Source organism: Triticum dicoccoides, chromosome 5A, assembly GCF_002162155.2.
Source record: "Triticum dicoccoides isolate Atlit2015 ecotype Zavitan chromosome 5A, WEW_v2.0, whole genome shotgun sequence".
NCBI classification, from domain to species: Eukaryota; Viridiplantae; Streptophyta; class Magnoliopsida; order Poales; family Poaceae; genus Triticum; species Triticum dicoccoides.
In genome coordinates this window covers 702,964,953-702,975,167 of record NC_041388.1, presented here as the reverse complement: position 1 = coordinate 702,975,167, position 10,215 = coordinate 702,964,953, and the positions used below count along the sequence as shown (strand labels likewise).

At 42.3% G+C, this 10,215-nt stretch overlaps 1 pseudogene; it reads left to right on the top strand.

The window, feature by feature from the left end:
• LOC119300529 overlaps positions 1–9,429 on the top strand; it is a 9,766-nt pseudogene extending 337 nt beyond the window's left edge.
• Positions 9,430–10,215: the final 786 nt, after the last annotated feature.

The window sequence follows — 10,215 nt, the reverse complement described above, 5'->3', positions numbered from 1 at the left end:
TATATTCTCTCAATCATCCACTCAGGCACTCATGTCATCTTATCCACGCTGATGCCACCAACTGTTCATATTATCCTCTAAGCAATTAACAGATGAAAACAACAGGAACCCGACTAACTATTCACATCATGATCCAATCAATTAATAGGTGACAACAACCGGATAACTATGCCTGTTATTTTTAGAAAATATTTCTGCACGTGCGGGTTTAGACTTTAGAGGGAGTACTATTTGCTACATCAAATGGAGGGCAACTTAATGTCCATCGCCTTTTTTCTTGTTGGTTTTTTCTTCTTAGATTACTACGCAACTTTTGTCATGCAGGATTTCATATTTTTTTAGTGGACCATGGCAAATCCTTTTGTATGATTTTTAGAACGCGCATTAGACAGTTATGATTTTCTTTCTGTGGTTCAACGTGGCAATACCATGCTGGTCTTTTCAGATTTACTTTTTGGCATACTTTTTGCCACGTAGGTATTTTTTTCACTGCAGCATGGTTATTTTCTGTAGGTATTTTTTTACTGTAAATACTGTTGTTTTGTTTTTGCAGGTTTACCGTTTCCCAGGAAGGCCCAGGTAGCAGGACGTTGGTGCGGGCCACGCGGTCGTGCGAACCACCGCGAGGTCTGTATTCGTTCGCTCACATTACCGGTGCGAATGATCCGTTTGGGATGAGGCTAATCATAGTGGGAGTAACTTAGGTAGTAATATAGTGCACTTCGAATTTTTTTTGCTTATGTGGCGAGTAATTAATGAGAGGTGGTAATATAATATGTTACTGTAACATAGCGCTTTTCAAGACAAGATGATTCTATGAGCTAATAAATAAAGCCATCTATGATACTACTATTATGTTACTTTGCATTATGAAGGTAGTAATTTAGACTAGTGTCATATGCATGACACTAGTCAAGTTACTCTCCACTATGACCAGCCTGACACCTCCCATATCAAACGTCAATCTATTATCGGGAAAACCAAAGTAAGTTAGAATATCTCGAGGTGTACATTTTTCAGAGATGTAAAATGCACCAGTAAAAAAATAATTTGTCCCGGTTTCAAAAGCCCATTAGTCAACTGCCATGCAATAGTAGATGCAACACTTCGCGATGTAATTTTGCATCTCCACCTACTATAGATGTAAAAACGCTAGCCGTGCGTCAACCGGCCTTCAGTTGGCTCCCGCGCAACCGCTGCCACCATGGCCGAAGCCGGAGACCCCACGGCCTCCTCCATCGCCGTCGGTGGTCTGACCCACCTCGCGGCAGCCGCGGCTACTCCGCCGCCCCGATTCACGCAACGGCAGCCCCTTCACCACTCCTATGCCGCTCCTCCTCCTTTCTCCGCCTCAAATCACCGCTCCTCTGTCGCTGCTCCACCGCCCAGATTTGCGTCGTCGTCGTCACGATTTACCACCCCCCGCCACCCCTCCGACGCGCCTCCGCTGCCGCCACGCACAGCCGCCGTTGCCCCGACGGCGCCACCCCGAGTCACACCGCACTACCGTCGCTGCCTCGCCGTTGCCCCACGGCACCGCCCCGAATCACGCCGCGACGCCGTTCAGCCGCCGCCCACTAGTTTTTGCATCATCTATTGGAGTTGCAGTTTTACATCTCCAATATGCATCACTTGTTGGAGTTGCCTCTTTTTGGAGATGTAAAAGCACTTTTTGGAGATGTACATTTTTATATCTCCTCTTTTACATCTCCAAATTTGCATCTTCAATTGGAGATGCTCTTAGGGCAATCTAGCCAGCATCCAAATCGACATACGTACATGTTCATGCCCGAGCTAAGGGCATCTACAACACCGACCCTCAAACCGTTCGCATACAATTGGATACAGTTGTTCGGACCGCGGAAAGCATCCAATGCCGACCCCATCCATCCGTGAAGCTGTCCAGACGACAATATTCATGTAAACCGGGACCAAACACTAGTAGAAAACAGGGCTTTGGTCCAGGCCGGGTCAGCCCATTAGTCCCGGTTCAGTCCAGAACCGGGACCAATGGGGGCATTGGTCCCGGTTCGTGAGCCCAGGGGGCCGGCCGGGCCACGTGGGCCATTGGTCCCGGTTCATCTGGACCTTTAGTCCCGGTTTGAGGCACGAACCGGGACTAATGGGGTTGAGACCTTTAGTCCCAGTTTGTGCCATGAACCGGTATTAAAGGTCCCATTTTCAAACTCTACCCCCCTGTGGATCGCCTTTTCAGTTTAAAAAAATAAAAGAAAATGATGGAAATGTCAAAAAATAAAAGAAAATAAGTTTCCCATGTGATATGTGGTCTAGTTGTTGGGAAAATTTGCAAATGTGAATTTTGACTTTATTTGCAAAATCTCTCTGAAATTTGTAAAAATGGGCATAACTTTTGCATACTAACTCGTATGAAAAAGTTTTTTATATGAAAAATCATCTACTCGAAAAGTTACATCCGAATTTAACAGGGGGTACCCCGTTAAACATTTTCAAAATCCTCAAAAACCTAATAGAAAAAAGTTACGGGGCTTTTAAGATCTAGAGTGAAAAAAATCGAAAAAAATTCAAACAGTGGGCAAACTGTGGTCAAACAATGGTCAAACTAATTATTCTAGAATATTAGTGTTACTAAATAATTATTTCAGTTATTTCAATTTTGGTCAAATCTGGTCAAACTGTGGTCAAACAATGGTCAAACTAATTATTCAAGAAATATTAGTGTTACTAAATAATTATTGTTTTTTAAAACAATAGTTTCAAAATAAAACTATGAAATATGTCACTTCATGCTCAAGCAAAATTCCTGAAGGTTAATAGGATTGACATCTTAGTATTGTCAGGAAAACAACAAGTGCAGACTTGGAGCGAGGGAGAATAGAACCCGGAAGTTAAGCGTGCTCAGGCTGGGGGAGTGGGAGGATGGGTGATCGTTCGGGAACTTAGATGATTTGGAATGATGAGGGGTGATTAGAGGATAAATTGAGAAGTGATGAGGGGTGGTGATTACAGACTAGAGGTTAAAATAATTCAGAAATTTGAAAATAAAAAAATCAAAAAAATAAAAAAAAATCATAAAATTTCCTTTAGTCCCTGGAGCTCCACGTGGCCGCGCCCTTTAGTCCCGGTTCTGGATTGAACCGGGACTAAAGGGAGAGGCATTAGTACCGACCCTTTAGTCCCGGTTCCAGAACCGGGACTAAAGGCCCTTATGGACCGGGACTGAAGGCCCTTTTTCTACTAGTGAAACAAGGGAGGGGCTTTGCGGGAGTCCGGACACGAGACACGTCGGACACTGACACCTCTGGCCCACCCAAAAGGAAGGCGGAGCCCGCACTTTTGTAGTTGTCCGCCCTATTTCCGTGGAAAAATCTCTACTCTCTTCTTCCATCTCGCGGCTCTCCACCCAATTCCTGGTAGATCAACTCAGCGATGCAGCAAAATCGTCTCTTCGAAGCGAAGGCCTCAAAGGAGGATTGCTACCTCTTGAGCACTGTGTTGGTTTTCCCTTGAAGAGAAAAGGGTGATGCAGCAAAGTAGCGTAAGTATTTCCCTCAATTTTTGAGAACCAAGGTATCAATCCAGTAGGAGGCTATGCGCGAGTCCCTCGCACCTACACAAAACAAATAAATCCTCGCAACCAACGCGATAAGGGGTTGTCAATCCCTAGACGGTCACTTACGAGAGTGAGATATGATAGATATGATAAGATAATATTTTTGGTATTTTTATGATAAAGATGCAAAGTAAAATAAAAGGCAATGAAAATAGCTAAGTGTTGGAAGATTAATATGATGGAAAATAGACCCGGGGGCCATAGGTTTCATTAGTGGCTTCTCTCAAGAGCATAGGTATTTTACGGTGGGTGAACAAATTACTATTGAGCAATTGACAGAATTGAGCATAGTTATGAGAATATCTAGGTATGATCATGTATATAGGCATCACGTCCGAGACAAGTAGACCGACTCCTGCCTGCATCTACTACTATTACTCCACACATCGCCCGCTATCCAGCATGCATCTAGAGTATTAAGTTCATAAGAACAGAGTAACGCTTTAAGCAAGATGACATGATGTAGAGGGATAAACTCATGCAATATGATAAAAATCGCATCTTGTTATCCTCGATGGCAACAATACAATACGCGCCTTGCTGCCCCTACTGTCACCGGGAAAGGACACCGCAAGATTGAACCCAAATCTAAGCACTTCTCCCATTGCAAGAAAGATCAATCTAGTAGGCCAAACCAAATTGATAATTCGAAGAGACTTGCAAAGATAACCAATCATACATAAAAGAATTCAGAAGATTCAAATATTGTTCTTAGATAAACTTGATCATAAACCCACAATTCATCGGTCTCAACAAACACACCGCAAAAGAAGATTACATCGAATAGATCTCCACGAGAGAGGGGGAGAACATTGTATTGAGATCCAAAAAGAGAGAAAAGCCATCTGGCTAATAACTATGGATCCAAAGGTCTGAGGTAAACTACTCACACATCATCGGAGAGGCTATGGTGTTGATGTAGAAGCCCTCCGTGATCGATGCCCCTTCCGGCGGAGCTCCGGAACAGGCCCCAAGATGGGATCTCGTGGGTACAGAAGGTTGCGGCGGTGGAATTAGGTTTTTGGCTCCGTATCTGATCGTTTGGGGGTACGTAGGTATATATAGGAGGAAGGAGTATGTCGGTGGAGCAACAGGGGGCCCACGAGGGTGGAAGGCGCGCCCCCCTACCTCGTGGCTTCCCTGTTGGTTGCTTGACGTAGGGTCCAAGTCTCCTGGATCATGTTCGTTTCAAAAATCACGTTCCCGAAGGTTTCATTTCGTTTGGACTCCGTTTGATATTCTTTTTCTGCGAAACTCTGAAATAGACAAAAAACAACAATTCTGGACTGGGCCTCCGGTTAATAGGTTAGTCCCAAAAATAATATAAAAGTGAATAATAAAGTCCAATAATGTCCAAAACAGAAGATAATATAGCATGGAGCAATCAAAAATTATAGATACGTTGGAGACGTATCAAGCATCCCCAAGTTTAATTCCTGCTCGTCCTCGAGATGGGTGCCGGCACACCGTCAGTTTTACTGTCCTTAAAAAAATAGCCAAATGTTGGGGGTTTATTTTTTTCCGAGGGGAACGTGGTTTCAGCTATCGGGCCGAATGACATCCGCCGGCGCTGCTCGAACAGATGATGCGGTGCAGCCCAGCCCAGGCCCTTCTCCCCCTTTCATCTCCCACCGTCGTCTTCTCTCTAATCTATTTCCGTTAGCTTCTCTCAAAAAAAAATCTATTTCCGTTAGCGAAAAAAAGGTCGGCCGTCGCGTTCGTTAGAGTCCCGTCACCCAATTTCAAACCCCACTCTCCTCCCCCGCTCCACTCCACCCCTCATCCGATGGCCCATGCGGCAGCCGTCGACCTGGGAGAATCAACGCCGGCCACCGCCGCGCGCCGGCCCCGCTCGGCCGGATCCCGCGCGCCGCCCGCCCGTCACCCCGCGCAAGCTAGGGTTTACGCCGTTTCGCGGTCCTCCTCCCCCTCCTCAAGGTACGGCCGGCGTCGCCCCCCTTCCGTTTCCGAGAGGGGAAGTTCAGCACCGTTCCATCTTGTACCGTTTTCATGTACATTGTCAGCATTCAAATTCCCCTAGGCTCGGCTCGGCACCATTGTCATCATCCAAATTTCCTTGATCTTCTACTGTTTGCCTTGATCCATCTGTCCATGATATTTGCATGTTGCACAAAAACCATGCAGCCGGGGTCAAAAGGTCATTCAAATTTGTAGAAACACAGCCAAACTTCATGTTTTTGCACAGACCGCATCCTTATGCTGTATTTTTGTGACACACTGATGCATGACTCTAAACCCTCTGGTCTCCGAAAATGTTTTGCTATGCCCATCTAAATCTACAAATTTTTTGCATTAGAATTGTCTTTTCTTTTACTTTATCTGACATCTGACACATAGTTTCTTCATCTTTAATAGAGGCCAAAGAGTATTTGTCTTTCTAGATATTTCAAATGGTTATCACATACGGATGTATATAGACATATTTTAGAGTGTAGATTCACTCATTTTGCTCCGTATGTATATAGACTTGTTGAAACCTTTAGAAAGACAAATATTTAGGAACGGAGGGAGTATATATATACAAATAGTCAGCGCGCAATATTTTGGTGTGCTAATCTGTAGCATTTAAAAGAAAAAGGAATCATGTAGCTATGTAGTTGGTCAGGGCACCATGCCAGGAAAAACACCACGGTGGAGGCGAACATAAAAATGTAGACTGATCTGGGTGCACTGGAGACAGCCATTGCATCGACGAGGGGATTTTTTATAGCCTATATTGTGGGCATGCAGTAGGTTTTATTAGTAAATGTTAGCGTGATAAGTAGTTCTTGATCGCTCCCGCCAATTTTTCTGATACGCGCTGTGCACATTTCCAGGTATATGCTGCCTGTAGATGTACGGACCATGGCTCCACACAATATTTTCATCCGTTTCCTCTGGGGCTCAAGCCCCTCAATCGAGACGCCTAGGGTCTAGGCTCTAGGGTGCAGAGCGTGAGTTTGTGAGCCCCTCAGTCGAGTCGCCTCTGGGGCTCCACACAATATGTACGATGCGGAACGTGAGTTTGTGATTTTGCTGCCCCTCTTTTTTCTTTCAAATTCGTATATACTTTGGGTTCGAAATAGGGGCTTTTACAGCCTGCCAAAATTTGGGCTACTGGTGTTAGTATTTACCTGAGATTGGATTCCTGCCTTGCATTGGCTAGATTGTGAAATTGAATCTTGGCCGCTTACCTTGCTCGAAATCAGTCAAGCTGATATAATACAGAGAGCCTTTTGTTTGCAGAGCGAGCACTGACAGATTCATCAGAGGAGATTCAGGCTCCTGAATGGAAACCGTATGCCGGATCTCAAGCTGTTCCAGATACCGAGGTAATCCCCTTCCCCCTCTTTCCATCACTCTCTGTGTGCCATGCAGGTGTGTTTGCTCATCCATCACTTCCCTCCTACATGGTCTGGTTCCTTCCCTTCTGAAGAGCTTTTTCTTTCAGAAATTATTTTCTTATATATTAACATGATTTTTATCATAATTGTTAGGGTGTGAGGACACCTGGAAGTTCACTTAAGAACACCTGTGAAGCTTTGGCGCACGAAGCGTTCACCGATGAACAGCATGCGCAGTTGTATGCACATATATTAATAAATGCAGATCTTAAGTGAGTTATTACTTCTAAGTCTCAACAGTTATTTGAGTTTCTGCAATGTAATTTTCTTTTCTTTTTAGACAGGGAAAACCACCATCAAAGGCTGCCATGGTTCTGGCCTTTGGACGACCTGGTAAGTGCAAATACACAGGATGTCGATGTAGATTGATTTGCTCTGTGTTTATCTTTTCTACATTTAATGTTTGTGATGACGTACAGTGGAGGGTCAGAAACATGCATGGGAGGAGGTTTGGCGCGCTGCTCTTGACAGATACCAGAAACAAATGTCACCACTGGGCTTTGAGACACCTTTTAGTTCCCAGAAGAATGGTAAGTACGTTATGTTTTGCACTAAGTAAAACGAGCACAGTGGCACACACACATTTTCCTGCCAAAAAAATGTTTCATATAGGATGTTAGTATCATCATATTTCCAAAAGACATCTTCCGTTGAGATAATTGCAATAATTATAAGAGCGCCAATTTATCTTACTTTTTAACTTTTAATGGTTAATGATTTATGATGAAAAGTTAACATGGGAAATGTGCTGTTAAATTACTAATTATATAGTTTTGTTAGTAATTTTATAGAAAAGTTCTGTTCACCACTTCACCATCAAACTCAAAAGCAAACCAGAGATCAAATATTCCATCTCAATGAGTGTCAGATAGTTCACGATTACTCATCATGATATGAATATTCTGTCTTTCCGATTTTCCTGGGTTTTTGTCATCTTTTCTTTCATCATTTTTTTGACAATATTTCTCTCTTTAAAACCCCACCTTACATGATTTGAGTCAAATATGTTTTGATTACCTTTCGACAAATATATGTTTGTAGTATGGGCACAAACTTCTGTGTGCAACTTTGACCATTGCTTTTATGTGAATATTTAGAACAAAATGTATAGAAAGGTAGTATACTATATTTTCACGGCAGATATACAGAGTTCTTGAGCTTAGGGAAACTTTGCTTTCAAAACTAGCTTCTACAAACAAACTGTAACATATAAGTTTCCGAATTTGTTGAATATCCTATTAGTAAACATAAGCTTCTTTAAGAAAACATATCTTCACGAAACGTGCTGACAGAATGCGAGATACCTTTTTTAGGCCCGTTAGAACCATCTCCTATCAGCATGAAGAATCTTGAGGAGTTTGAGCTGAAGGAGGCACATTCAGAGCTCGTTGATGCACAGACTATCAAATGGCAGAACCAGAAGTCACCAGTGACTGGCTTTGAGACATCCATCAAGTCTGTGATAGGTAAATTAAATACTTTGTATTTCGTGATAAAGCACATGCTTATATTTTCGTTCCATCATCACTAAATAAATGAGTTTGCAGGTAATTGCGCAGCTCAAGGTTTGGATGTTCAGAATGGCGAAGAGCTGGCAGTCAGTTGTACTGACAAAGTTGATCAAGAGTCACCTGATGGCAGAAACATAATGAATACAATGTATGGTAGGCTAGAGTCTCTTTGCGGCAGCACTCCGCTTGACGGAACAGGACTCATGTGTGAAATGCGGTAAAGATGGGCAGTTGCTGAAATGTTCCAGCTGCTTCTTAGCCGCCCATGCGACCTGTTTTGGTTCATCGGTGACATTCGATGACTCTGGCCATTTTGATTGCCCTTTTTGCTATTGCCATAAAGCTGATAAAGCATTGGAAAGGGCTAAGAAAACAAAATCTGAAGCTTGGAAAAATTTATCCGTTTTCTGCAGCGGCTCGATGCAATTTTGTAAGGAACCCAGTGAGCAATCTACTGGAAATCAGCAAAGACATGCGAACTTCGATGATCAGATGAATGGCTTTCACACAGCTAAAAAGCAAGGTAACCATCAGTCTGAAGCAGCTGAGCTATGTCGCAAGGATGAAGAGCCTAGTCATCTGTGTTCTGGCTTTGTTTTGTTTTTTGTTGTCACTCAAAGAGGTGGTTTTTTCTATTTTCTTTTGGTTTTCTGTGTTATGTTTGGGTTTTGGTTTTTTCTCCATTTTTAATTTTATAATTTCTCCTTTCCATATTTTTTCCCTTTTGGGTTTTCATGGGCTTTTTAATACATCTTGATTTTTTTGTATATGATGAACATTTTTTGTTATATATATTAAACATTTTTTAATTATATGATGTACATTTTTTAATATACGGTGAACTTTTTCTAGATATGCTGAACATTTTAATATAATTTTCTGCAATATGTTTTTACTTTTTTATAGGTTTTCAAATATTTAGCTCCATAAAAATACAACATACTTTTTTGTTGGAAAAACCAACTTAAAAATCAAAGAGAAAAAACAAAAAAGTGTTCGTGCCAGAGTGGTCTAGCCCATTTTCCCAGTCTTTTAGGCGTAGCCTTCCATGTTTGACGCCCATAGGTGTCATACAGGCGAAATAACTAAGGGGCACCCCTTGCAAAGGTCACTGCATATACGTTATTAGTCCCTATCTAGGAGTTTCCCTTTTTTCGTAGATTTGCGTCCAACTACCTAACCTTTTTCACCATTGGATTTCTCACGTTGAGATCGTCGAAACTAGATCCCATGTTAATTGGTCTTAATAAATTTTTCATGAAAAATCCAAAAAAACGAACCTGGAAGCATGATTTTTTTTTTCATTTTTACCTGTCATGTGGAAGAAAATTTGTGCTTCTCACGGAAACAAATATGTGCTTCCATGAGAAGCAAATATGTGCCTAAAAACACGTTTTCCTCTTTTCTGAGAGGCACAATTGTGCTTTTAGCGTAAGCAAATCTCTACCTCTCGTGGAACAAAACCTGTGTTTTCCTTTTGCGAGAGGCATAGCTGTGCTTCTTGCGGAAGCAAATTTGTGCCTCCATGAGAAACAAAATTTTGCCTCTCGTGAAAGAAAACAAACACATTTTTCCTTTTTGAAAGGCACAACTGTGCTCTTTGTAGAAGCAATATGTACTTCTTGTGAAAACACAAATTATTTTTGATTTTTTTATCCAAAACCTTGGAAGAAGGGACAAAAACTGAAAAACCCAAACAACCCCAAAA